This window comes from Passer domesticus, chromosome 2 (assembly GCF_036417665.1).
Source record: "Passer domesticus isolate bPasDom1 chromosome 2, bPasDom1.hap1, whole genome shotgun sequence".
Lineage (NCBI taxonomy): Eukaryota > Metazoa > Chordata > Aves > Passeriformes > Passeridae > Passer > Passer domesticus.
In genome coordinates, this window is record NC_087475.1 from 29058419 (window position 1) to 29084452 (window position 26034).

Here is a 26034-nt window from a genome sequence, read left to right on the forward strand (position 1 = left end):
TTTAGAAAGAGCATCTATCATTAGTAAGAATTTTACAAAGTAGTGCTTTAAACAAACAATTTAATAATGGGTTCGATTTGAGCTTCAGCCTTTTTCTTATCAATAATTTAATGTTTTGTTCGTAAAAACGGTAAGACAACAGTCTTTTCCATTAAATATAAAATCAGCTCAGAATTTTTGAGGATGACCCCAGTGGTTAGCAACTTACAAGCCCCAAGCAGCTCCTTCACAAATCTGTTTTTCCTATTGCATCTTTATGTAAAACAATTTAAAGGCAAAAATGTATAGAACCCACTGAATTATATCAGCTCTTCCAAACCTCTCTACTAGAGTCAGAGCTTTTAACTCAATACCTGTGGATTTCAGGACTGTGGAAGATGACTACAAACAGCATGTTAATATACTCTTTAGAGTAATCTAGTAATCTGCACATGTAGATTACTGAAAATCAACACCTCCACTGGAAAAAGATTCACAGATGTATTTTAGAGAACTGAAAAACCACATATTCCAATGATTTAGCTACCAGAGGAGAATGTAACATTAACTCAGTATCAGAGAAACATTAGGCAGACACAACTGGTCACCACTCATGGCTAAGATGACTAACGCTTAAAATAAGCACATAGATCTCACAGTTACATGGTTTGAGATGTAACAGAAAATGGACTGTACCAGGGGCCACAGAGAGCCAAGGCAGACTTAGCTTTCTGGAAATTCAAAGCTAAAGGCTGACTGAAATCCTTATTAGAGCTTCTATTCTGGTAAATTATTAATTCTTTCTTAGTCTGAAGAAAATTTTCCCTATGTGTACATTCAACACAGCACCGTCTGAATTTAAAAGAATACTGCCACTACTATTTTGGTGCTAAAATATATAACAATAGTGATTTTAAAAGGGATAGGTCAAGGTCAGTGTTTGTCTTTGAAGCCACCAGGCAGACACAGAGAACTAGAGGAAAGGCACAGAGCAGATTAGATTGTGACCGATGCCTTCAAGGAAACTACTGTCAGAAACTTCTTGATAACTCAAACTGCCAAGTGGCAAGTGGTTAATTTACAGAACAAGGCATGGTTTGGGCACTCCTCAGCAAAAGCTGCCATCACCAACAGCCATGGTTCCCCACACCTGAGCCTATTTGCTGAGGCTGTCTGGGTTTTATCCTTCCTCCAGATACTCAGCCACCAAGAATAAGGATGCTCTAGGCATTACTGTCCAAGCAGAGTATCTGACACTGAAGATTTTGCAAGCTCTGCCCTATTCTGTTACGGCAAACTGCATCTGAAGTGCTGTCAGCATGAACAAGCCACTTGACTTGGACAGGACAGCAGAAAGAAGTCCAGGCTTCCTGGCCCTCAGGTGCAGAAATCTATGACAACTTCAGCTGAGGGAGCAAGTTGAAGAAATCTCTCTAAACCACCACCATCAAAAAGAGCAGAGATCTACTGCTTACTGAAACTTAGTATTTCATTTACAATGCCAAAAAGCACAGGGCTGAAGAACTCACATAATCAGACACTAAATGAGAATGAACGCAAGAGTAAAATTGAGTCCGGGGGAGAACACTCAACAAAAACACCCTTACTGACACCAGAATAGGCTCAAATAATATCTGGTTTTAGTACTCAGTGATGCTCAGATGAAATTATCTTCTTTGGCAGGAATAAGATATTTTAGTCACAGTCTGTCTGTATATCAAAGGCTGTGAAAAACTGGTATTTCAGATATAAAGTTTTTCTGAGTGTCCTCTGATGATGTAACTGATGAAAAACAACAAGGTTCAAGATGCAATAACCTCCATGAATTTCAAGTACAAAACTGCCAAACTAGAGGTTCACATCTAAGAGCCAAAGGGAACTGGAAGACAAACAATGGAACTTTGAAGTGGTTCTGCCACTTATACAGCTTGGTAGATGGTACAGTGACCATTCTCTTTGAACATGACAGAACAGCAGCCCCCAAAATCTCCATTTTCACCATGCAGGACAAAGATCCTTAGAGCCATGTTGCCTTTTGGAAATAATGGCAAAGTTGCTAGGATCTCCACTTCCTAAGAACACAGTCCCCCCAAAAACCTGGTTTTTCTTCCAAGTTAACCATCAGAAAAGCAGCTGAAGCAGTTTTTGCCTGAACCACACAGAAATTTTGCTTTAGGTTGGCAACTAGAGAAGCGTTCATGCAGCTTTGGTTCCTCACAGCACACAGTAGCTCTAGCCACAGGCTGTGCTGTTACTGTGTTTGGAAGATAACTAGGTATTCCAGAATTTCATCATACCAAAATAAAATTTGGCAACAGCCTACCTTATGAAGTTTTTAGCACTGATTTTTTCCCCTTTCATGTCTTGTACACATTTGATGGTGTATTATTCTACTCATTTTAATCACAGCAGTTCAGTGGCAGACTACAAATGAAAATGCAATAGAAACATTGCAGGCCCTGTAACAATAGTCAAAACAAAGATTTCCTATGGCAGCTGTCAAATTAATGACATCTCCAAAGCTATCTAAATACAGTATCTGGGCAGAAATCCAATTATGTCAATTCTGTCTGAATACCCCAAAAGAGAGTCCTACTGGGGTTAGAAGTGGAAATAATTTTAAGCGCAGATTAGCTACACAAACAGCTCCACTCTTGAAACCAGAACAAGGGAACAAAAACCTAAAGGCATGACATTTATCTGGATGCAAGGGAGAAGGGAAAAGGAACTGTTAGACATCTGGCAAAAGGTCAAAGCCAATTACCTTGTCCAAATTTGCCCCCAAGATAATAGCTTCCAGGTCCACTTCTTTGAAAAAAGACATATTGACTCAAGTAATTACAAAGATTTCTGCTTACCTCTCGATCCTCAACTACCATTTTGGTTTTTCCAAAACTTCTTTTTCCAACAAAAGAGTAAGAGCAGTAGTGTAACATACCAACTTCCCAGAAGCACAAAATAAATTTACCTGAAGTCTACACAGAAGAAAATAATATTCTCCCTCATTCTGACAAATGGTATTCATTGACAAATGGTATTTTAATTTAAGAGTATGACTTCTTGCTGCTTTACTTAAATAATTTTAACTGCTGATTTCCCTTTTTCTTTGGAACTATGCGTTACTGCCTAATTATGTGGCAAATTCTATTTACTAACCCTGCAACAGGATTCTGTTTATTTGTTGTTTTAAAACAGATAAGGATCAAGAAGAAAGGGAAATAGCATTTTAATTCAACGAAGAAATAATAAGGATATTTTTTCTTTCTTTGCAGGCATATGAAAATGCAAGTTTACCTGTTTTTTAAATGAAGCTGCTATTCAAGAGACTGCTATGAAACAAAAGAAAAAAACTGTGTGTGCCAAATAACTGAAGCAATATATGTTGGTTAGTAAATGCATTCTAGCTAGAAATCCTTATCTGTATTTTGAATAAACCTTTAAACACAAGTATGATGATTAAAAATAGGAGACTGGTTTAGACAAAGTTTCTAAACATGATCTGTCCAGAACATTTTCAGTGGTAAGGATATAACTCACTATATATATATATACATATATACATATATATATATATATAGCAAGTGCTTGCTTCTGGTATCAAGACAGCACAAAATTCAGGAGAGAGCAAAGCATTCATTATTAATGTGACTATATTTAGGACTGTATATTCCAAGCCTGTGCTTCTTACACCAGGACTCACACAATTAGAGGTGGGTATTTTTTGCTTCTGTCTGGTTTTTTTCCTGAATACAGTCATTAGCAATACTCAAAAAAGTCTGAAAACAAGAAACTCATCTTGGTCAAAATCTGGTACATTCTAGAGTATAGAGCTAATTCAAAAAGAAATTCAAAGAAATACCTAATACGTAAATGCAGGTTGCACTCCAGAATTCAAGATAGCTTTAACTCAAAAGCAGTGCCAATGAAGAGCAGCTACCATTTTCTTAAGGCACTTAGTCTCAAAACCCCTTTTCAAAGGTATTCACAGACATATCTTTGAAGGCAGCAATTTTGGATATTACCAGTTTGAACCAAGTTCCAATCAGTAACACATATGTTTTCTGTTGTAAAAGCATAACACAATAATTTTAACTAAACTTCTAAACTAATAATAACTCTATTGTGCTTACATACATCATACAGTTAATATAGTGAAAATATACAGTTAATATATATATGAAAATATACAGTTAATTGAAAATCTCCCGACCGAATCATGCAGTTAATGAGCCTGTCAGAAGCATTCTGACAAAGCATAGAACTAGGCTTTGAGATGATTGAGCTACAATTTTCCTCAACTTCCCCTTTTTTTTTTTTTAAGGATATATTCAATCAATTTGTTTCCAGTTTTGTATGAGATTTAATTTTTGCATTTGCTCTCTACAACAGACTGAGCACAGTACCATGAATCCTCCTTCATGTCACACAGGCACTGCAAATCCAATCAAATCCAATTACTACTCCATTAGGTCTCATTTAAATCCCATACGGTATGACAATAAACTGAATGAAATGAGAATCAGCACATTTTTCAACTATCTTTATAGTATGACATAGATGGCAATCACAGCTTAATAAAATTTCATTTACAGGAAAGAAAATTCAGAGCTACCTTTCTCTGCCAGGTTTTTCAAAAAGACTTGGGAAATGCCTCTTCTTCCCACCATCTCTTGAAGAAGCCAGTTGCTATTTCATAGTTCTCAAACAACTGTTCCTTCTGCTTGTGGCAGAGAAATTTGTCCTGGTCCCAATACTCAAAATGTATGTAAACAATAACAACCACCACCAGGTGAATTCAACGTTTACTCCAATGGTGTCCCAGTTCACATTTTCTTGTTTGTTAGGGGCTGTTATATTTTTTCTGTCTGTTGTTTTTTAAAGATTTCCTGAGTAAGGAACCCTTTAACACAGGGTTACTTCATGTTGGAAAACAGGGAGGGGAGATCAATACAAAACCTCACCACTCTGAAGGGTACTGAAAAGATTATGAAAATTTTAAAAATTAGCTCTTATCCTATCTGGATTTTCAAAATTTTCATTGAATATTTCACCACTTTAGTGCAGTTTATTTATGGATATATAATAATAATTTCCCTCTCTCCATACAGTATTTCCCAAGCTCATCCAACTACCCATTTACAGATGGCCAGGTCTGTCCTTTCTTTTGGGAACCAAAAACCAAAAGAAAACAAATAAAAAATCTCTCATTTGTAGTAGGCAGTCACAATAGTCAAAGCTGTCTCTGAAGAGTATACAAGAGCCTTGTTGAATAGCTCTTTCTCAACAGCTAACCTGACTAAATCATCTTCTTCATGCAGGCTAGAAATCAAAATGTCATGCTGCCATTTAAACACATGATCTGTTGCTAAAAAACCTAAAGCCAGGAAAACAAATGTCCACTCTCAAACACACATGCCAAACACTTTGTTTCTAGTACAGAAAGGCCCAAAGAACAGACTTCCAAATATTTCAGTCATTTCATTAAACAATCCTAGTTACAGTTTTATTAAATTTTGTCCTTTACATGCCTACTTACACCCTGAGAAACAGATAAATTCCGGACTGAGAGAGAGAGGATCCTGATGGGGGGAGGGAGAGTAATTAAGTAATTTCAAGGTTGGTACTCTGATCCACAATTAAAATGGGAAGATCCAGGTCAGAGTCTTCTCGGTACAGGGGAGATTAAAAGACAATAAAATGAGGTTGGAGTTTGTATTTTTTTTTTCTTTCTGTGACAAAAGGAAACAAAAGGTGGATGTATTTTTCCATGCATATTACTCAATCACATAGGCTCTTCTGCTGTATTTCCATGGGGTTTTCTGCACACACTTTAAAATGGCTTTATCGACCTGCAGGAACAGAAGCTTCACTAACAGAAATATGAAGACACTGGCTTCACGATCCAAACATCTTTTGCCTACAAAGAATATAATCTCTGAGTTTTTTAAAACCAATAAAGATCTGAAAACATTAACTTGCACTTGTATACCTAAATAATTTGGAAATTCTGGTTAACTTTAAAGGAGACAGAACAATTACCTCTCCTTTCTGCACGATTTTAATCATATTGGTTTTTTGCAATTTACCATTCCTTTCAGTAGACTATGATGGCAAATATGGATCCTATAACAAGAACAGATCCTTTAGGCAAGTAACACGTCTCAAACTGTAAAAGAGCACATGCATCCCACATGCTTCAGAATACAAAGTCTATGACATGAACCCTAAAAGCAACAGTCTCAAAAACTCACTGTTAATTGCTAAAGCATACGCACGATTTTTCTCCAAAAAAATCAGTTATAGCAACCTTTCATTAATACAAGCAATATCACAAATGCCACAAGTGTTTTTTTTCTTGACAAATATAAAGTAACAGTTCCCAGTAAAAATTAAGTCTTTTAAAAGCTAGAACCTACCTACAGACTGTGAACATATCAAGTGCTCAGATTATAGCTACTGAATTTTTAGAAGCACTAGGTACCTTAAGAAAGCAATACAAGCTTCACGTTCTTAGCACATTTGACATATGGTGGCAAACAAGAAAACAAATCAGCCCAGGAACAGACATGCTGTGTGAACAGGACTCAAAATTTTGGTGATGCTCCAGGAATCAGAAATAAACCCACCATGACAATATAATATCAAGGATAAAAAGCATGATGCATTATCTAGTACTGATTCTGACACCATAAACAGGGTGACACCATTCATTCATTCATTCGCAAAAAAGAATTATTCTCACCTTGCATTTTACCAGCTTGTAGTAACTTTACATGTGCAAACTTCTTTCTATCAGAATTCATATTCTATGAATATTTCCTGCTGATGGCAGGCATTAATGGGCTCAAGAAGAGTCAATCAATATTCAACATTTCAAAAAATATTGAAACAAAGCAACTCAGGGCAATTTATTTTTCTTAAAGACATATTACTGTCTTACTTTGTGAGATACAAAGGAAACAGAAGACAGAAAAAAGAGCAACTCTACAGAGGAGATACCAACCAAAATTTCTAGCACGTGTTTCTACACCTATGTAACAAATTTTTGAAGTAGATAGTGACGCAATTATAAACTGTAAGGATAAACGTTACACCCTTTGCTTAGCTTGTGTTTCAGAAGTCAGTTTTAGCTTTGCCACCTAAAAAAGCTGGCTGGCTTCACCACAGAAACATGGCTCCTCTTTTCTGCAGAATACAACCTAATGGGAGCTTCAAAATGAGCACTTTGGGTCTGAGAACCAAACTCAAAACTGTCACATGGCAAAAATGCCTCCTGTTTGAATAAAGCATGAAGGAAGAATCACCTCAAAGAAGGATGTACTGCTTCTTTGTCCAACCTTTCAATGTTCTCTTTCCTATCAGCACTCTCCCTGGAGCAGAGGCAGGACTGAGTGGACCTGCAACTTGAAGACAGCTTACACTGGTGAGCAGAAGAGTAGATAATCCTGACTTAAGCACCAGCTTTGGAAAGTTATTAGCACATATTAATCAGTCAAATTTATAATGTCAAATTAAAGAATAAGCCACTAGACTAATAAACACACATCCACAAACTTAGAATGGCATCTTGTGTACCTATACAAAAGCTTTACCAAAAAATGGAATGAGATCATGGGGTCCTCAAAAATCAGCATCACAAGATTTCTGTGATTCTTAGCAGGGCAGGATTTCCCCCCCCTCCCGCCCATCTCAAATGACTGACTCAGGCTAATTACCACCAAATGTTATGAAACAATTCTTCACTAAAAAACCCAACCTAAAACAAAACAAGTCAACCACACACATCCATCATTTCCAAGAAAATTTGCACAACCAGAAGTATGTGTAAATTGATGGCCTAAGGGCAGCAAGAATTCTGCTTCAGGTCTACAGAGCTTCTCCAAACAGTACCAACACGTGAACGAGATTACAAATCTACCAGGGCTACATTTTGATTGCTAACACATGCTATCATATCTTCCTTAGTGCCACTTCCTGCAATACCTACCAAGCAATAAAGCTTGGATAGGCATGCAATCACAATTTTATTTCAGAATTGCTCTTTGCTGGTGTTTTCAAAACAAGAACATGGATAGTAGATATAGTCTTTCAGTAAGTGGCTAGTAAAGATAACTCACATGAGAAGGTCAAGCAGTGAAAAAGAAGATGAAGAAACAAGACAAGAACAGCCAAAATGTTAGAGGAACACTGAAAGAGATGCAGAAAGGTTTAAGCAATTAGCAATTCCCTTCATGGACACAGAAGGAACAATACACACAGAAGACCTATGCAGAGCTTAGTTTCAACTTCACCTGATGACAAACAACCTCCATATATCACAGTATTCAGAACAATTTCACAGAAAATAAGGGTTGGCCAGCAATAGCCTTGGAACAAACGCTGGTTTTGATACACTGAAATTTCAGAGATAATACATTTAAGAACATTTATACATAATAAAGAAAACACATATCAACTGCAATGACCATTACACCAAAAGAGCTCAGGTTTTAGCTAGGGTTTTGTATTTGACAGCTTAAAGTCTAATCCTGTAAAATAAAACAAAATCCTAACAAATTCAAGTCAGTCTTTCAGAAAGGGAAGAACTGAGGAGATGTTTGTTGCTAATTCTGATCCAAGTCAGAGACACATGATGAAAAGTTCATCATACAGGGATTCTTCAGATGGCTTACTACATGTTCTTTTTTTAATTTTTTCCAAGAGTTTCTTACCTAGTTTTTTTTAAAGATATGAATGTATACAGAATTTCTAGAAAAGTTGGAAGAAGAATTTTGAAACAAACGTATGAAGAAAGAGGACTAACTAACCAATTCACAGTGTACTAATACCGCTCTTAAACCATTCCAAAATCAGTTTCTATATGGATGGCAATTTGAGAAGTGTATTGCCATCCTGACAAAAAACTTTATGTTTCAAAATTGTTTGTTCATAAAGCAGGTAAAGTTAAAACTCTAAAATGTCCTTTATTTTATTCCTACCAAAATGCACAGAAATTGCATTTCAAATATTCCGAATTCTTGATTTCAAATTAAAAAAAAATCACTGAATATATACTGGGTGCTACATATGGTTTCACAGAATTTCAAAAGCAAAGAACAATGACTTATTACTATTGTGGGGATCTCTGTACTCCAGAAGTGGAATACAGATATGAACTAAGATTTTGTATTAAAAATAAAGTTTGCTTAAATTATTTTAAAAAAAACCATTGTGTCAAAAAGAGGAATATCATCTGAAAACATATCACACACCAGGGGAAAAAAACCAAAAAACATTCCAAAATAAAGAAGGTATATAGTTTTCTCCTCCTTGAAAAGTCTGTGAATTTTCCAATAGTTGCCCACTGTCACCTAAGAGGGCATGCTCCCAGCATTAGGAGCCCCCCACTCTGTCTGTTCAGGCTCCTGGCTGTGACCTCCTACCAGGGAGGGCTGTCCCAAGGGTGGGAGGAGGACTGCACACACACAGATCCCAAGGGCAGCTCCTGGCCCTCCTGCTGCCACTGGCAAGAACCCCAGCTTCCTGCTTCTCAACTCATCAGAACAGCCCACCTCAGCAAACTGATTTATTAAATAACACAGACCCAACGATCAGTATTTTCTAGGAAGAAGGATAACATTTTTCCACCGTGTGTGAGAACACCAGAAACATTGGTAATTATAAACACCTGCAAAACTGCTGCTTTACATCCCTGCAAGATCATTCCTTTGCATCATCTTCTTGAAACAACTGGAACACACAACACATTCTCTCATTCAATGTCAGAAACAGCAATGAACTGACACACAGCAAGTTAAACTGAATCATGGGGATGACCTAACATGGAAGAAACTCAGAATTTTATGAAAAGCCTTAGGGTTTCACACAAATCAAAGAGCATGAGGCTGTGTGTTGGAAGTGGTCATGAACAATTATTGTATCAAGGTACATTTTTAAAAAGAAAAATTTGGGGGAAATTATTTAGTAGCATAACAAGACTTACCCTGTGAACATTCAGTTATTGTTAGAACAAGAAAAAATTAATTTTATCAAATTCTACCAGCTAAGCAATTATTGTGGCAAAATATTAATCATTCCAATTAGCTAACTCACAAGTATATTTCTTCCCCCTTTCTACATTTAAAAAACTTCAAAATTAATTGTCTTTGATTCTGAAGAAAATTCACAGAACTGTGTAAGCTGGTCACACAACTGATCACAAGGAACTACCTTAATAGCTTGCCCTCTGCAAAGAGGAGATGCTTTTTATAACCAAAACCTGACACATCTTCCCCAAACATCTTTTCTGCATTTAACAAGTTCAAGTCTCCAGAATGAAAAACAACCCTGGTACAAATACCTTTAGTAATGCTTCCCCAGCTTTTACTAACCAACAAAAGCTTAAGAAATCTACTCAAAGTATAATCAATACAGAACCTTTTAAGGAAGCAGAGCATACACAGAAATAACAGTTCAACAATACTTAAGAATTAAGTTCAAGCATTAAAGTCTGAAAAAGAGTTTTAGGCATAAAAAAGGGTTGGAAATGAAGAATTGAAAATGGTAACAGTTGCCAGTAGCAAAAAGATGCTCAGTATTTCTCGCCATCTCCCAGAATAGCACAGCAGCACATAAACTGACAGCCCTGCTGAAATTAGTGCATATTTTGAAACATAAATTACATCTACACCTTGCTGCATTAGGATGGTGGCTCAGAAATAAGCACACAATCCCTCCAGCAGAATTTACTTCAAAGCCTTCCCATTCCTCTGCCTACAGAGCTCAGCAATAGATAAAATTGAGAATGTGGTTTTCATTCATTTCTTCCAGGCACTCTAAAATTCACACATGCACCTCAGAGTGGCTTGAAATCTGGTATGCCATATGGCAATACACTTGTCATTTCCAGAAATATGTTGAATATGTGTTCCAGAGATATAAAGTCCCAATAAAAAATAAAAAAAAAAAAAAAAAAAGAAAATAAAACCAAAACTCCTGAAGCCAAAAAATTCTGCTCAAATGCCACCAGCTTTATACTATGCACAACTGGAGAGCCTGGGCTTTGATCAGGCTTCAAAGAATCTCCTCATTTGCCCCAGAAAATAAATCTTATGCCTCAGCTTGTGGAGGCTTATTTCCCTACTGTTTTGCAACTCTGTAAAGTTATTTACACTTGCCTTAAGTGAGACTGAAGTAGAAATGATACATCAACATCAATAGTAGATTTATATAAACACATTGCACTTGGAGTACAAAGTAAATGAATTACAAGCTGCGGAACAGTGGAGAATCAGAATCAAGGGTTTTATGGCTATTCCAGTGAGAACCAACTGAAGAAGAAATAATTACTTCTCATTCCTACATAAAACGTTTAATGGTGCACATGATGAAGTAACATTAAAAAAAAACAAAAAAAAAAACAAAAAAACAAAACCGTCCCAAACAAAACCCTAAAGGATTAGGAAATACATTAAAAAAAAACCTGACAAAAGAAATAAGGCTCTCCTGCTGGCTGAAATAATCACACGGTCTCCAAACTCAGCAAATTAGAGTGAGATTGCAAAAAAAAATTGGCAGAGCTGAACTAAACATCTTGCTGTTGCCAAAATGAGCGAATCCTGTGCTGTAGCTAGAAATCAACTAATTCATCCTTCTACTATTATTTCTACTTTCCAGGGGTGTCTAATTTTTACTATTTGCGATCTCAGATTAAATGATTTTCTTTTCTGAGAAAGAAAATTCAGACTAGCAAACTGAAATTAAGTAACATTACATGACCACAACAACTTTCCTCCTTGCTTTTTTCTTCCAAGGATGCAATCACAGATACAGAGAAACAGAGAATCATTCCCCTTTCTGCAGGCATACACAGTTCCTTGCTTTAAACCTCAAATTGCATCTTGAAACTAAGTTATCCTAACACACATCTTTTTACCCCTAAGATGCAAATTAACAGCAAGTAGTAACTGTTGACAAGAAGTGCTTTAGGGTGATACTAAGTTTTCAAACACACGCAGAAATCAAGAAAATAATCGTACTCCGGAGGGGGGGATGCTATAATCTGTAACAAACTTCCAGAGTGCGTACTCCATAGAAATACCTGTTTTGGAGACAGCATATGTGTGCTATATATCCAAGTATGCAGAGGTGACTTGGAAAAAAAAAGCAAGGAAATACAGATGATTCTATTATCAGAGTGCAATCCAGACCTACCGCAACATTTCTATGAATAAAAAAGAAAATCAAGAGCATTTCAACCATATCTGGGAAGAGTATATTTGCAAGCACCTAAAATGACTCATGGCAGCATTGACTGGGATATGTAACATAGTACAGACACTCTTCCACCATACCAATCCACCAAGTTCATCCCAGACCAGGATCCATTCAGCTGCTGCAGCTGAGGAGTGTTTCAGCCATGCAGAGACAAGACTACCATACACCTGCCTCTCACATTTCCTAATGATGAGTGTATCAGCTCATAGAGGCACAGGGCTTTGAGAAAGCCAGGGCTTTTTCCCCAGGCATAACAAGCACAGAGCTGCCAGTCACTGGTGTTACCATCTAGGGAGGTTATTCCTAGAAAAGCAAGAAAAATGCGTGGGCTGAGCTGAAAAGACAATGCAGAAACTAAAGCAAGCAGAAGAGTCCTCTGTAGTACAAGAGGTGAAGAAAATCCCCACGTCTGCTAAGATTTAGGCTGAAGAGCAGATCTCTCCCCAACACATTCCACAGCCAATAACTGGGTTTTTCAGGTACACTGCGCTTGTGGTGGGATGAAAAATGGCTTCCACATGCTACAGCAAAATTTTACTGAGTCCAGCAGACAAAGTATGTGAAATTTCCTGAAAATTTTAATATTCACTGCAAAGCATACTTAAACTAAACAAAACCCTAGAAAATCCACACTTTACAGAACCTTCCATATATTTTGCAGATGGCATTGAAACCATCTGCTGATGCTGCCAGAACAATTCAAGAACCACCAAAATCTGTGTTTGACAGGTCCAGGCCTACTGTAAAGAAAGGAAAATCTGAATTGCTTTAGCACGATACATAGAGGTGTTCCTGGATAAACCAGATTACATTTCTTCTTTCATCATTCTTCCAGTAAAAGCAGTGTGAAATTCAACTTCTATAGTATTTTTAATTGTAGTTGTAAGGAAGCAAAAAAGCTGTCAGCTACTGAAGCCTCACACACACCACCATCCTCCCACAGTTATTACTACACTGACAGAAGAAGTAGAGAAACCGTTCTCACACTGGCACACCTAAAAAGCTGAAGAGTCAGAACCAATTCTCAACTGTGCATACACTTCTCTTAATCATCTTCTTCTTCCTATATGTGCTTTTCTTTACAAAGTCACAAATCCAAACCTCAGAAAAGTTAACTAAACACATTCATAAGTGGCTTGAGTATCATAACTCAGTTGATTAAACATTTGGAAGAGTTCACCTGGTGGCTTTGAAGTGCAGCAGAGGACCAATTCAGGGCTCTGCAAGTGGCAATATACTTCTTGAGGATCTATCAGTAAAGTGGAAACAATCCTTTAGGTAAAGCAAAGCCAAAAGATTCAAGATGGGAAATGAAGCTATAAACAGTAAGAATACAGAAGTTTATTTCCTGTATGCAAGGTTAGCAAACTGCTACAACTTCAAGATATACGCCAGTCTTTTCCTTTCTTACTTACAAATTTAGCCTTTAAGGTGTTCAGTGCACCTTTTCAAGCTCTTGCTACCCCAGTGCACTTTTTCAAGCTCTTGCTACCTATTGCAATTCTATACTTAAAGATCTTCCTGCATTCTGAGACAATTATTATTTTGCTTTGATGCTTTTTTCCCTTGGATGTTTTCCAGATGAAGTTCTAAATTGAAGCTCAGCAGAAAAACGATCAGAGCACTACATTTCAATAACAGAAGCATTGAAAGTGTGGCCTTCAGTGTATTAAAGTCATTGCTGGAAGCTACATATGAAAATATATTACCCACCTCAGAAAACCCTCCATTGTTATAATTTGGTCATTTCACACACCAGTGATCAATCTCAGCTGAGCACATTCTGTAAGTCCATACATAATGATAAAAAATTAGACATACTGGAGAAAAATTTAAGTCTTTCCTTTGTGAACAAGTATATTCACCTAGTGATTTTATATAAAAATGACATTTCTACTGCTTCTTGGTATGAAGCTAAACAAGGTGAAGATATACAAATTGTTGGTTACAAGGGTCAATGACTCAGCAACCTGCATTATGTCCACTTTGCAGCAAAAGCTGATAAGCACAAAACAATTACTTTAAAAAGCAATCTTAGAAGTATGCCCACATGAAACTTTTTTAAATGTGTATATACATTTAAGGCTACTAACTGTGAATCATATATCCTTTATCTAACCCTGCCTGAACTCAAGATTTCTATTTTCCAACTCTCTCTTTTAGCTGCCCTTAAAATTTGTATGTTTCAGATCATTGTTGCATATAAAGTCCTCAGAATCAGCAACTGTCAGTAAGTATATTACAGCACATCTACAAGCTGAAAACCCCAGGCTACGTTTCATTTCAATATAGAACAACACAGACTTTTCAGAACAGCAATGTTCTGAAAAAATATTACAAAAAAGAGAATATCCAGGTATTGGAAAACAAAAAAAAAAATGAAATAATATTGCTTCCACCATTCCCCCAACACCAAATGACACTGGGATCCAGTGCTGAACCTCATCACACAATTTTCTCTACAGCAGCTCTCCTACACACCAAAGAATGGACAAGCAGAAGGAGGAGGATTTATAGCGAAGGAAAGTACAATGTTATTTTCATACAATTCATCTTAGCCCAAAGACAGTTCATACTGGTAAATCCTACCCCAATTTGGATCACATCAAGTTCAGATTTAATTAATCATTCCCAAATACCAAGCTGCAAGCATATACATATGAAGGTAGAAAATATGATATCCTGCAGAATAACCTGTGAAGCACCCTACACCTTCTCCTACCCTGAGCAGATATAAGCAATCATTTCTGTGAGTGTGTGCAACTACATATTTAGTTAGAATAGAGAGCCAACAAAACACTAACAAGAATATCTTCATCCAAATCCTATTCACAGCTGTTAATTGAATGGCAAGACTCTTCCGGCACAAAGAATACATGAGTAATAGCCTCCACGGGAACTTTAACAGCAGATCGTTAGACAAAGGGCTTCGGAAGGCAGCAGCTGGACGCCATTCAGCTACCTGACAGCCCCTGTGCTGCTGGAAAGAGTGCATTAACCACAGGATGTGGCTTTCTGAGGCAGAGACTGCTGCTGCCCAGTGCTGCGAAGGGAGAAGGGAGATGGGGTAAGGAGGCAGGTTTGGATGCTTTGAAAAAGGTATTAGAGCAAAGGGCTGTGTGATGCAAAACAAGGTATCACACACAGCAGCTGCAAGAAAACAGATTTCTCTGTTGCACACAGTCATTATAGTCTTCCATAAATTTACAGTGCTTCATATCAATGCCACTGAAAATTCTAGAAAAACAATGCAGAACATTTATTTATTACATTTCTCAATGTAAAAATGTTTCTTCTTATTTAAGGAAATATACGTATTAACCAACCCATGTGGGAGCTCACCCCAATGTCCTAACACAACTCCAGAATATATTTATAGAAGAATGTTAAAAACAATTATACAGAAATACTGTAAGCAAGGGTTCAAGTGTATCCTCATTTCACAAAGTTCATCAACTCTTCTTCTGCACATCATGTAACTGCAATGTTCCAGACAAATCTTACTCATTCCCAACTGTGTGTAATCATGCTAGACAGATTACTTTTATTTTCTACTTTTATCTAACATATTATTTTCTTTGCTTCAATATTTCTACCATATGAACGGATTACAGACAACCCAAAAAACACGTCCACCCAAAATCAAGGCTATTCCTAAACCTAATTATCTAAAAAATACTGTGCAATGGAAAAGGAGGAGGGAAAATATTAACAAAGCAAAGGCACAGATGATCACCACCAGTTTGGACAGCACAATAATCAAGGTGTGTACCAACTAAATCAAAGATTTTCTTGAACTAAGTATTTACAGATTCATAAAATAAAATGGTACTTCCTTAAGAAAATCTAAAGGTTCATGTACACAACTGCCAAAACTATGAATTATACTGACACCAGGTGCAAGTATTAATATTGAGGTTTGGAGTTTTGATTGTTGTTGGGTTTTGTGGGGGTCTTCCTAATATCTAGTAGGTGCCAAAATTTTAGAACAACAGTATCAACAATTTAAAAATCCTCTGAAATCCAGCTGCTTAACATCAAGCATGACATCCTGCAAACTAGGCACAATCCTCACATTCAAAAAAGCCTGTGGCAGGAAAATGGCACAGGAACAAGAGCCAATGGCTGCTACCAGTCAGGTGGGCAACAGGCAGGCAGAGCTGACCAGGGAGCGGCATTGGAAAAATGACCTCCTTTCTAGCACAACTCCACCTTGACTCACCTGCATTCGTGACTCACTGACATCAGATTCTTGCTACTTTTGAAGAATTAAGCATTTAAAATTTTACTACCTGCTTAGCAAGCACAGTATAATCTACTAAATACCAAACTGCTTCAAATGCTATGTACACTCAGTAATGGTATGTATGCCACTGCTGCAGAAGAGTAAGTCAATGGCCATTAATTCAGATTGCAGTTATGTATGGTATCTTCTTTTAACCACAAGTATATCACTTATATTAACTCAAAGGAATCCAAATGACCAGCTACTTAACCACTAAAATTATCTATCTGGAAAGAAGGAAAAAAAAGTCAAAGAACAGAATAGACAAATCACAAGGGCAAGCTAAAAGGAGTTTTATAACAGAACACTGAAATCAGGTCTAGCTGCACCATTAAACAATCTAATACAGTTAAAACATGGCAGGGCAAAGCATTTTAAAAGTTATGAATTTCCATGATCTGCATTAATACACTTATTTTCAAACCTGGGTTCCTCCAAAACAGGAATTACAAGCCTCAATGCATTCAAGAGCTTGTCATGCATTCCATTTTAGTTTTCCCATTTTTTTTCCTGCTTTCATTCACTTTGGTTTTCTGTTTTAAATTCTAGGTTTCCACGTTTTTAAATAAAACACAAAACTAATTAATTCCTTGTTTCCTCCATGAAGGAGTAACTTCCTTTTCCATCAACTTAAGCAGGCATTGTAGCAAGCACTGCCTGACCCACAGCTCAGTATTACCGTTCATTAAACAATTCTAAACTACTAGGAGTCACACTGACTTAATAGGACTGCTGGAAAAGTAATGTCATACACAATGTATAGGCATAAAGTCTGTCTCTAAAAATAGGCTGGCTGTGTGACACTACAGCAGAAGTTCCATAATTCAATATACATGTTGTGACAAGTAAAGAATGTGTAACTAAGAAAGAATTGACCTGCAATGTAACAGTGGTTCTTGTCTTGGAAGAGATGTGCATATGGCTCAGCTTTGTGTTTTGTAAATAAGAGACACTCACCCCATTAGGACCACTAGTGGTACTGAGCACATGCTTGCATTTTCATAGGGCCACAAAAATGGAGACAGAAGTTGGGATACAAAACAAAGAATGAAACTTTGGCAGAGCTTTGACACTGTGTCTTCCAGAGTGGTGAAAGAAATACCTGAATAAAATAAACATCCAGAATCTCCTGTCAGCAAAACCAGAAAAAATCCTAAAGGAATACAGCCACGAGTATTATAAGACAAAACTAACGGAGGAAGACAAACATTGTCACAGTAATGACATTACCCAGACTTTAACAGTTTTCTGCCATAGAAAGTCTATAACATTTCAGTTCATTATGATTCCCCATGCATCCCTTAAGAGCCTCAAAGCTCATAAAAATGATGTGTCATATTTTGATACTCGTACTAAACACAAGCTTTGTGATTACCAGTGTTTAAACTCAACACAATCCACACAGCCCTTCCTGAGGTATCTGATTAAATTTCTAATATTCATGAACTAGAATTTTAATATTGAATGCTCAAAATGATTTAGGTCTTTTGATGTAACAGAACATAAGTCCTTTAGTGTCAAGTGGAAGGCAGATCCTTTATTATGGCATTAATTATTTGGGATATTAGCATTATTTCTTTCTCTATTTGAATTAAATGGAATTCAAAACAGTGTGAATTTATGAATAGTCCACAATATAATTATTTCTACATTATCCCTGCAGCACTAGCAGAAAGATTGCCAACAGACCTGAAAATGTAAAGGAAGGAGATTGATCATCAATTTTTCTTTTCATCTTTCTTCTGAAAGATGGGAAAGGTAAAGCTCAGGATGTTTATACTCTAAATGGCTTCACTCCTTTTTTGATGCAAAAAAACCTGTCTTTATTCCTATAAACGCCACCTACATATTTTGCATTCAACATGCAATGATTAAAGGAAAGCACAATTAAACAAGATATACCATAACCAACTTCTTTTATGACTGAAACAAAAATATTCTTAATTAAAACCACAAAACTGAAAAAATAGCAGGCATTTTTACAAAATTTCAATACTCACTGGGAAAAATGCTATGTCTTCACTTACATTTCTAGAGTTGCTACATACACAGAATTCCAAGTTCTGGTAGGAAGAACTAATTAAAGATACAAACATGGTACCTTCTTCCCAGCACTTAAACAGTACCAGTTATCATTTCACTTGTGTTACAGGTATAGCCAGACAGTACTGCTAACAAAAGTAATTCATAACTATAAATAAATACACCACCACACATGAAAAACTGCTGTTTGCAGGTCATTTGAGTCAGTTACCAGAGAACTAGATACTGACAGACCATAATCCAGCTTAACATTCCAACACAAAACACACAAAAAATAGCATTTATATGGGTTTACCCAAATTACAGGACTTCTTCGGTCCAGTTAAACCAGAAACACCTGGCCAACTGAGACTGCAACCTTACAAATAAACAGCCAAACCTATAAATAAACCAAATAAGCCATCTGTGCCACTGACTGGCCCTGTCTGTAGCCCATCTACACAGGTATCAGCTCCTGGCCCTGCACTCTCGGTTGAACTACCATGGAGTGTTTGTACCATCACTGACTGACAGCACTAACACAAAATGAAAAAAATCAGTGAACAGAGTGCTTGTTTCTAACCTAAACAATACTCAAAACCTATCATTCCAGTTTTGCTGATATTTTTACTAAAAATACTGAAGGCATTTAAAACACATGCATCTTTAAAGTGGATGAACTCCAACTACCTTTCTTCCTCTTCTACTATTTAGCAAACAAATTTTCAATCTAAAATTACCAACAAAATTTCCAACCAATATTAAATCTATTTAAAATGAAAACTCAAAGGATACTTGTAAAAACAAACTAAAAAAACCCTGAACTCAAACCTGGAAAAAGCCTAAAGTTTTGCTAAGCCAGGTGGCAGTGTGCATTTGCAACAGCCCAAGTCTCCTGCGGTGGAATCCAGAATCCTTGACGCGCCATCATTCAAGACCTGTCAAATTTGATAACACTCAGTGTGTGTCTGGAAGGACACCATCCATTCAGGGAAATGAACGTGTCATTTGTTGTCATGACAGCTATCAAAATTCAGCCCAAGAGCATATCATAGAGCCACGTATCTCTCCTTCTGCACTAAGAGGTTGAAAAATACTTTCCTTGTCGTCATCCTAAACATCATTAGGATGTCAACTAAGAAGTCAGCTCCCCTGAAACAGCAGTGGCCCAGGACGGCACTGGGAGCCAAGTCCGACACACAATGGATGTGGGAGAAAACAAGTGTGATGGACACACTACTGTTGTAATAACAGGAAGGAAAAACCTTGCAGCCATGGTATGCTAGGGATATTCTTACAACATTAAAACCAAGAGCTCAGTATGATCAATGTTTGGGATCTGCTTTGGTATCAGTGACAGGTTTTGCTAAACAGGAGGCTTCACTTATTACTGTTCCCTGAAACGCTTATTAATCCAGAATGCTCTGAAAAATTTAGAGCAGTTTAACTCTCCATATACAGATTAGGTTTTAACAGGACATAGTGTTCCTCTTCTCTCCCAAACCTATGAAAGACTGAAGGAATTAAGTGTTTTATTTTACTATATAGTTAACTAATACTTAATTGGTATACAAATAGCATTATTTCAGCCAACTTAAATTTGACAAGGATGAGTTACAAAATCCTACTATAGTTCATTTATAGTTTATTTGATTAATGAATACCATTATTCCTTTCTAAACCTTCCCACCCTTGCAAGGATCTAATCTTATATTGAAGGAAAGGTTTAATGACCATTTGAAAATAACATAAATAACAACAATATAGTTAAAACCAAAGCAAAATTGACAATTTTCTTCCAAGAGCTTGCTTCTATTTTCTTAAAAACAGAACACATACTTTTTAAATTATGCACTGCTAGCAGAACCAATAATCCCACCCCAACATGAGCAAAAAGCACCTGCTTTTGTTCTCTTGCAGCCTCTGATGGCTCCTCTGTATTTGCACAGAGCTGACCCAGTGTAACCCATAGGGAAAGACAGGCAGGAGACAGCACTCAGCTAAAAGCAGCTTCTCACACTGTAAGAGGACATGACCCAGACTCGGAGGACAGCATCAGGAAGAGCATCCACAGCCTCCAGCTTCCCCATAAACTTCAGTACCTGCTTTCACACTTGTGTCACTTCTCTTTACTAAGGCACTCATAAATACTCTGATCATTTCCGGAATGTAGAAACTTCAAACATCTCAGAAGGCCAAAATCTGCCTTTCTATCAAAAAAGTAATAAACTGAAGGCCTGTTCATTTATTTTTGGCTATTAATGCCCCACCTATACAAATAGTACAACTGCTGAAACACAACAGGCTCTCTAACTATATCTTTCTGATAAAACATTATTTGAAACAAAGTTCATATTTAATTTAATTAATTTTAAAAATATTTTTAAAAGGAGGTTGCCTAAGACAAGTTGCTACCTGATTCTGTAAAACACGACTTTTTTTTGTCTAATAAAATTTCTGCTATATTCTATCTGTGGTTTATCTCACTGCCTGTTTTCATGTCTGTTTCTATGGTTGCTCCTGTGGTTGTGTGTACCCTGCATACAGTAACTGATAAGAGTTGAGGAAAACTGGATAAGTAAAAAGACACCCACATAGCATTTTAATTTGCACCTGTATTTTGTCACAATTGTAAGAGCGAATCATCACTTTTGAGAATTCAAGGATCTGCCAAGTGTCCCTTGTTCACCACATGGTCTGCTCCACCAAATAATCAACAGTAGTTTCATGTCACCATATTAATACCGGCTAAGGAGATCAGGACCAAAACCAGCCTAGCAAACCTACAAAAAAGTGCAAAAAAAAACCTCTAAGCCACAAAGTAAGTTTCTACAATTGTGAACAAATACAGGCTATACCAGCATGCCTGACTTTCCACTCTAACAAATGTTTTTCATAGCATGAGTATTTCTAAAACTTTACTTGACACCAGGGTTTTGTGTATAGCTGCAGTAATTTAAAATGCAATGGGTTGCTATTCTCTAATCAAGATTTATTCCTCTGCACCTCAATTCTTAAAATTCTCAATGCTTTATGAAAGCCTTAAAATGTACACTGTCAGGCCATCTCATTGCACACAAAGTTATTATTTATGCTGGGTCTAAACTATAAACTCCATTAATAGCAAGAAACAAACTGATTTGTTGTGTCACATATACTTAACTGAATATAAAAATATATACTTCATATTGGAATGCACTTTCAACTTACTCATGTCATTAGCATTTATGAAACAATTATGAATTCTTATGATGGGGAAAAAAGAGAACTTTAAGGAAAAAATAAACCAAAACAACAAAAAGTTACCATTTTGAAGAATTACTTTATACACTACCGAACAGAGCAACAGTTTAATTGGGCAGAACACTGTTGACTACATTATTATGAGAAAACTAATGGGCCTAATTAATTTGAAGGAAAAATTTAAACTGGAACCACCTAAAACAGAAATAAGCTTTGGATTCCTAGGCCAACATGCAGAAATCTGCAAAGCAAAACAAACAGAAAAGTAATTTCTCAAAAGGTGTAGTGGGATCTCATGTAGTAAAGAAATGGTGGACAGGTGAAATGATTAGTGCAGGCCTCACTTCTTCACCTCAGGATGACAAAACAATGCTATTCCCCCACTGCAAAAAGCCATCCCAGCTCTCTAAACAGCATTCACTTCAGGAACTAGTAAGAATTCCTGACTTTCACTCCCTGGAAACTATCGTTCTACAACATTTCTGTATACCTAATAAATACAAGGACAAAGCGTACTACCTTTAAGTTCATTATTTGATGAGAAGCAGATAGCAGCTCTCCTGCAGAGTGCCTCAACTCTCCATCTCTTTGCCATTCCAGATGACCTACTTTGGAGGAGCAGGGTGTCCAGCGACCAGCACCTCACCCTGGGCTCTCTAAACTAACCAAAACACAGCAGCGCCTGGTTTCAGTTTTCAAACTCCCTCAAACACCTCTAATAAATCCACATCAGCAATCCCCCCTCCTCAAAACACAATGGGAGTGGGGTTTGGTAACACCCACAGCTTAGAAACCATCATACAAAGAGAAACCTCAATACAAAGAGAAAATATTTTTCTAGAACCTATGCTTTACATTCAAAGATGCCTTGGTTTTGATTTCAAACCTGCTGCAAGTAAATTGATACAGCACCTGTCTCCATGAGTCTGGAAGCAGCTTTTATGCTCAAGGAGCATGAAAAATGCAGATACTCTGGGTAGTTTTGCTGCTGCTCAAGACCAGGACCAGCAAACAGAGCTATCTGAGTATCACTTTTCGAGTCGTCACTGTTATAGTTTCCACCGAGGAAAGCCATGAGCACTACACAGGATTAACATACCAACAGCAACACAAGGCACAAAACAAAAAAACAAAGGCTGGAAAAGCAGCAGACACTGCTGACCTTGTACCTCTTCTTTAGCTAACAGAAGATGTGAGGTGACACAGAAGAGAGCAAACACCTTTCCTTAAGCTTTCAGACAGCTAGCCAGGAAAATAGAGAGGAAAAGAGGAAGGGGAGGTAAGTTCCCTTTCTGTAATGCAACAAGGCAAAGACTGAAAATATGAATTTATCATACGTTCAGTAGCCAAGACGTAGTAAAAAGGATCATCCAGGGTATCAAGGGCTAACTGCTATTAGTTTTGGGAAAATACAGCAAAAAAGATTTTGTGTATATTTTTTTTTTTTTCACAAAAGCAATTGGAAATGTAATCTGGTAGAAGTAGGAGGCAAATGCAACAGCTAATATTGCAATGACAGAACAACAGCAATAAAAGCTAACGTTATAATGAATCTGTATCTGTTTCATGGCCTATATAAAAATATTTGCTAATTACAGACTTCATCTTCATGGTACAGGTGCCTTCTATTGCTACATTTATTCACTGTTCCCGAAAGTGACATCTTCTGTCAAAGTCACAAGAAGAAAGTCAGTTACAAAGACAAAGGGATCTGCTTAACTTCTTAAATGCACTTGGTGAGACAGAAGCTTTCGATTTCCAGAGTTGTGAAATCAATATTTCAGAGAAGCAACAACATTACATCAGAAATTATAATCCTAAAAATGAAAACACAGTACCATTAACATCATCTGTGTGGTGCTGACTGCTTCAGATTCCTAAAAAGCAATGGCAAACAAGTACTTTCAAACAGAAATTCTCCATAATCTCCTACCCAGTGAGTCCTTTCAAATTCCTCCATATTAAGTTACCAGTCCAAACTCCCGATGATACAAACCACGCATGGTTAGGCCATGAAAATTTGTTTTTACAAAGGCCACTACCAAATTTCATGAAAGAAGTCTAATTCTCCCACGTTAAGCTGCTAGAACAGCAGCAGTATGTTCCTCAGAAACAAAAATGCTTCATGGGAAGAAACACTGCTCAAGCTGAAGAATGCTTTAAATTCTTGCCGACTTTCAGTCACCATACAACTTTTAAAACAGCAAAAGGTTTCTCTTTGTTTTACAAAAACATGACAGTTCCGAGTGAAATACTCCACAGAACTCAGGGAATAACCCTGATGCACACAGAGAACCACATTTACTGTTAAAACACAGTGGAAGATATTAACATAGAAACTAGAGCCGAGAGCCCTCATGATCAGCCAGCTGCAGGTCAAACCTGAACTACAAACCTGAATCCCGATCTAGCAACCTGATCTTAGACAGGCCAAAGTGCCTAGCCTGCCAGCAAGGGGTAGCTGTTAGCCTGGGCACGTTTTTAATTAAAAACAGAGCGAGAAGACTTACAAACTTCAGTAATTTTCTTCCCAAAACACGCAGGGATGCGCTTCACCGAACACTCATTACGCGAGATGTAATTTTACCTTTATGTCCTTTACCTACACTGGCATCGACCGAGGCCACAGCGCACGGCGCTCCTTGAGCAAATCCCCGGCCTCAGCCCTACTGAAGTCCAAAGTCGTTGACGGAAAGAAAAACGAACTGAGCGGACCGAGGGCGATGTCCCCGCCGCAGCCCGGTGTGCCCGCCCGCCGGTTCCCGTGCGGGGCGGCGGCGCTGCCGCTCCCGCCCGGGAAACTTTCGGCTTGCGCCGCTCTCCGGCCGGGAGGCGCTGCCCGCCTTCCCCCGGCGCTGCCCCGCGGCCGCCGGATACGCCGCCTCCATTCACCGGAGCCCCGCGAGGGGTGCGGGGGGGTGGCGTCCCGGCCCGGCGCTGCCCCCCGGCCGGGCGGCACAAAGCAGCGGCTGTCACACGCACGCACACACACACACACGAGCAGCAACTCGGGAGGATGAGGAGGAGCCGCCCCTGAGCCCCCCCCGCAACTGGACGTGGCACAACGAACACCGCTCCGCTCCGGGCCCCCCGCGCCGCCCCCGGCAGGTACCGGCCCCCTCCTGCGCGGGGCGGCCGCGGAGCCTCGGCCGCACAGGTGACACCCGCCTTTCCCCCGCTCCCGGCTCCCCTTCCCCGCGTCGTCCCCCGCGGCCGCCACAAGTTTGCGGCGGGCCCCAGCCCCCGCCCCGGCCCCAACCCCATCCCCGTCCCGCCCGCGGTCGCGCTCACCTCCGGCCGGCCAGCGGGGAGCGGAGCGGGGCGGGCGGCGGGGAGGCTCCCAGCCCAGGCGGGCTCCGCTTCTTTGTCTCCTCGGCGGCGGCGCCCGCTCGCTCCCCCTCCGCTTCCCTCTGCCCTTCCCTGGGCGGATGCGGGCCGCGTCCTCCGAGAGGGGCCGGCTGGCTCCCCCCGCTTCCCGTTCCTTCTCCTCCTGCGCTCTTCACCGGACGCGTCCAAGGCCCCGGCCCTCGGCGGCAGCAACGGCGGCGGCAGCTCCGCTCCCTGCCTTCCCTCTGCCTGCTGCGCCCGGCGGCGGCGGCGGCCCCTCCTCCGCGAACCGCCCCCCCCGGCACAGGCACAGCCCCCGCCCCCGCCCCCGCCCTGCCCTTCCTGCCGCTGCCGCTGCCGGGATCGCGCGGGAGGAGCTCTCCGGGCTCCCCCTTGCCCGCCGGGAGGGCCGCTGCTCCCCCGCCCCAGCGCAGGAAGGACGGGCAGGGACAGCCCGGGTGGCTCCCTCCCCTCTGCGGGAGGACCTCTCCGGGACCGCGGGGCGGGGCAAAGGGGGCCCTGCCCGGCAGGAGCCTTGACGCCTCCTTCCCGATCCATCCCCGTGAGACCCGGCGCTCCCGGAGAAGCTGCCCTGCTGGGAGCCAAAGCGCCCGGGAAAAGTACTGGCGAATGCTGAAAGAGCCGGGGATGGGGGGGACGTGCGCTGGGACGGGGCTGGGCCGGGGGAAGTGCCCCGGGGCGGGGAGGGGTGCGCCGGGGTTCGCCCTGGGGCTGCCACGGGCCGGGACTGCGGGGCCGCTGCCGCCGGGAATTTCCAGCCGCGGTATCGGGGCGCTTCCGCCGCCGCCCATTAGCCCGGGGCGGCCGCAGCCGTAGCTCTTCCCGGCCCTTCTTTTCCCTGCCGGCCCGGAGCGAAGTTTCAGCCTCAGCGCTCCGTGTATCAGCCCGGTCAGGCGGTGTTG

The 26034-nt window shown here is 39.6% G+C and overlaps 1 protein-coding gene across 3 annotated transcripts in view; it reads right to left on the reverse strand.

The window, feature by feature from the left end:
• Positions 1–25389, reverse strand: part of NCK2 (NCK adaptor protein 2) — an 84123-nt gene extending 58734 nt beyond the window's left edge. The window contains exon 1 of one of the 3 annotated variants that reach the window (XM_064407976.1): positions 25076–25389. The gene's annotated coding sequence lies outside the window, so the exon portion shown is untranslated. Of the gene's footprint in view, positions 1–24371; positions 24517–25075 lie in introns of those variants that run through there. The other 2 variants (XM_064407977.1, XM_064407978.1) reach the window with 2 other exon arrangements.
• Positions 25390–26034: the final 645 nt, after the last annotated feature.